The sequence below is a fragment of the Oryzias melastigma genome, linkage group LG14 (genome assembly GCF_002922805.2).
Source record: "Oryzias melastigma strain HK-1 linkage group LG14, ASM292280v2, whole genome shotgun sequence".
Classification (NCBI taxonomy): domain Eukaryota; kingdom Metazoa; phylum Chordata; class Actinopteri; order Beloniformes; family Adrianichthyidae; genus Oryzias; species Oryzias melastigma.
This window is the reverse complement of record NC_050525.1, coordinates 3,966,973-3,970,852: the sequence shown is the minus strand read 5'-3', so window position 1 is coordinate 3,970,852 and position 3,880 is coordinate 3,966,973. Positions and strand designations below refer to the sequence as shown.

Here is a 3,880-nt window from a genome sequence, read left to right as displayed (position 1 = left end):
CCAAAAAAAAAAAAAAAATCTGGCGGTCCAGGTTTTTTTTTCTTCTGAGATTTTCTTCAGAACAACTGCTATCACACAAGTGCATGAAGTCCTGATAATTGGATGTATAAAATTGTGCAAACCCTTAAAAGGCAAATTTTTTAGAACAAAGTAGTATAGCATACAAACATTTCAGATCATTTTCCGCATCAAATTAAATAATAAAACAATTTACATAGTCTTGTAACCTGAATAATCAACTAAACATAAAAGCATGAAATAAATAAAAGTCAATTACAATTAAAATAGGGGTCAACAAATTTGAAATAATAAACTAAGAAACTTTTGGATGTCTAATTGTTTGGATGACTTTCGATTATATATTTTGGATTTTCTGTAGGAGCCAAATAGATTTTAAAATCTTTTACTTATTAATCTTTTACTTAGTTATTTGATATGGGGACTTTTCCTGACAATTTCCTCTCATGTGCACAATATTTTATCAAACTTATGATTAGGTTTCTTGTTTTATCGGAATGTGAGAAGGAGTTAATAAATATAAATAAAATATTATGTTTAGATAGCATAACATTTTTCTCTTTATATTTGTGAGGTATCCTTTGAAGTTAATCCAGAATATGGAGACAACAGATACTATTTCCTTCTCTTTGACAGAAAGAACACTTTTCGGACATCAGGGAATAATCAACAAATATAATCTTTTACTGATAATATCTAAGAATTGTATTTATTATATTTAATATACTTCTAGGGTAATAAAATATTATATTCAATTGACTTTTTTTTGGCAACATAAAAATTCCATGGGAAAAAAAAGCCTGCTTTCTTAGGTCTCACCAGCAGAGGGAGCACAACTGCTGAGCATGAACCACAGGCTCAAGAACTAGAACTTTCTGTCTTCACGACATAAGGTTTTATATGTGAAATAAATTAACAAATGGTTGTGTGATTAATTATTAGGTTTTCTGGTCGTCTTTTATTTTGATGAATAATATTTTTGATTAAAACAAAAACTATAAAGTAAATAATTGGTTTAACTGAGGCCCCTTGTTGGTAAGTCACGGTTGTAGCTTTGTAAACGGATAAAATGGCTCAAGTTTTGTCTTTAGCTGAAGCGCACGCGCGTGCCATTCATTCTCTAAATTCTCGGCTGTTCTCTCCCGCCTGAAAAGATGTGAGCGTCCGCACGTACCGCGCTGTTTGTGTGCGGCCGTTTGTGCCGCGCTGTGATTTTCTATTGGTGCGCCCCGGCGGAACGCCGATCGCTGATTGGTCAAACTGTGGGCGTGTGCGAGTCCGTGGCTCAAGCCGCGTCAATTTTGATTGGTCAAAACGAACACTATCAGGTCATTGGTGGAGACGAAAGGGCTTTCTTTCCCCTCATTGGCGGAAGTTGTTTTAACCGCACAAGAATGCGGAAGTCGAGTAGTGTACTGAGTCACCGTTGTGTCACCTGATTCTTTCTGAGTGAGTAACTCGATTCAATTTGTTTAAACGAAGTAGCTTTTAGCGGGTGTATGTTGTATGACATGTTAGCTGTCTGGCAGGCTGGTTTGGGACTGGCAGCTCTTTAGCTGCTTTGTCGTTTTCTGCGCTGTAAGAATTGTATTCGCCCGCTTCTTTCCACATTGCTATCCGGTAGCTAGCATCTTGCTGGCCTTTCAAACATTGCTCATCCCCACTGATAAGAGGTTTCGGTTTGTCCAGGAGCAGTCTCTGGAATGAGTATGGAGCTGTAGAGGGGCTGCTGTCTACTTTCACTTTCAACATATGGCTCTTTAAACTTTGTCCTCCCGGTTCCTGTAGTTTACACCTGTTGGGTTGGCAGGTAACAACAGTACACGATTCATTTAAGAGCTGCCAGCTGTTCTCCATTTGTCATTCACTACAGGAAGAATGTCGTGGAGGTTTGATGAATTCCAGTAAAGAGGAAGAGAAACTGGTTTTTCAAATGTCATGTGTGTGCACTCACCATATGATGCTGTGTTTTTTGTTATATTCAGATCACTGCTAAGGTCTCTTAAATTAATCTTCATCTTACATTTTATTAAGATAAGTTTTTGCTGTAATAAATACCAAATATCCACTGATAGTAGCAATGCCCAGCTGTTTAGGTGTTTCCACTTCTTCTTCTTTTTTTTAAACATTGCACTCTTTCTTAAATACTCACTCCAGTTAAATTTGTGTTTTCAACATGTCCTCCAGATGTGGAAAGAAAATTAATCTTGAAAATAATGTTTTTGGAATTTTTTTTCTTTGTTGAAATTGTTGCGAATTAGGAGAAGACAAAAAATGCTGTTCAGGAAAGCTTGTAGCCGTGATGGAGATGCTACAGTCCGTGGGCCACAAGCTCCTTGCTCTGCTCCATTCTGATGCATCCACTTGTAGATGACTAGATCCATGTTTGTTTCCTCGTCTGAGCTGCCATCTGGCTCAAAACTGTACAGCTGGATAGCTCTAATATTGGTAGCCATTTTTGTTGCACCGTTAATGTTAGATTGGGATTATGCGGGGCTGTAAAATAGCGGGAGAGGGTGTGAACTGATGGATGATGGGAAGTAGGGGCAGGGTTACTCTGCACCAATAGTCATTGATAAACTCCTGCTGCTCTGCAGAATCTATGCCTCTAAAAACGTCACTGTAAAAAATAAAGTTGGTTAGAAACAGCAAAATCATAATTAAAAGAACTTTGGAAACACTTTTAAAATAGATAAAAAGATTATCGGAGTGGGACTTTAAAACTTTTCTAACCATAGTATATTTAACGTTTTTTAGATGTTTTTTTATGTTTGTAATTCATCATATTTTGTGGATTTTAGGTTTTTAAAGTGTTCAGTTTAAACCTGTTAACTTGTAAGGTGCTGGCTGAGAAGCACTGATGAATCTGAAATATGTAGGGATGCATGATGAAATTGGCTCAGTATTCATATTAACACATACAAACATTTCAGCCTTTTGAGTTTTGCCAGTATGTCTCTTAGGACTCATGGCCATAGCAACTGTAAATTAGAGTTGTGTGTATGAATGATTACATATGCATCTCAATATATGGTCCACCATTCAATACTTAAAAGATTCAACCAACTTTGTGTTGATACAAATGATACATTCTAATTTTTGGATACAATATAGATTATTCATTTGGCATTTAATACTCTAAATGACAATACTGAATTTATTTTGTTTGAAGCACAGTGGAAGAAATGAATATCAAATGCTTAGTGAACACAACACTGGTCCCTCACTGTGGTTCACCTTTAGCCAATTGTATTTGACCTGACTTGATAGAATCAAGCTTGTGATTGGATGTCTTTTAGTTTGCATCACATGTACATAAAAAGGCAAAGACAGTAGAGAGACAACTGGAAGAGAAACTAAATGTTTGCCAGAAGCTGATTATTTACTTCCTGATTGATTTGATTCCTTTTTACCAACATGAACTTGTTCTTATCTGTGGTTTTCAACCATTACCGCTTACACTCAGTGCTAGATTGATTTTTCCCATACATTAATGTCCTTTACATCAATCACCACTATAATTGCAGCATATTTCAAAATGTCAGCCTGTCAAGTTCATTTGTCTTTTCGTCTTATGACACACCCTCTTCAGGGCTGCCCAATCCTGGTATTCAGGAACTTTCTGTTATTAAATCAGTCCTTTCTTTAATTTTTCTTTTATTATAATACTGCTTTCTACAGATTTGCTGACTCAAGTTTTTCCTCTTATTTGAAAAACTGGAAGGGTGGTAGGTTTTGAGGACCAGGATTTGGCAGCTCTGCATCGAAACCCCTCCCTCTGTTACTGATGGATGCTTACCTGTATCATTGACTTTGCTCTCAGCTCTGTCTGATGTGGAGCCCTGCCTCCTGAGAATCATGT

General features: G+C 36.7%; 1 protein-coding gene across 1 annotated transcript in view; it reads left to right on the top strand.

The window, feature by feature from the left end:
* Positions 1–1,315: 1,315 nt before the first annotated feature.
* mtmr4 (myotubularin related protein 4) overlaps positions 1,316–3,880 on the top strand; it is a 46,286-nt gene continuing 43,721 nt past the window's right edge. The window contains exon 1 of the mRNA XM_024265670.2: positions 1,316–1,467. The gene's annotated coding sequence lies outside the window, so the exon portion shown is untranslated. The remainder of the gene's footprint in view (positions 1,468–3,880) is intronic.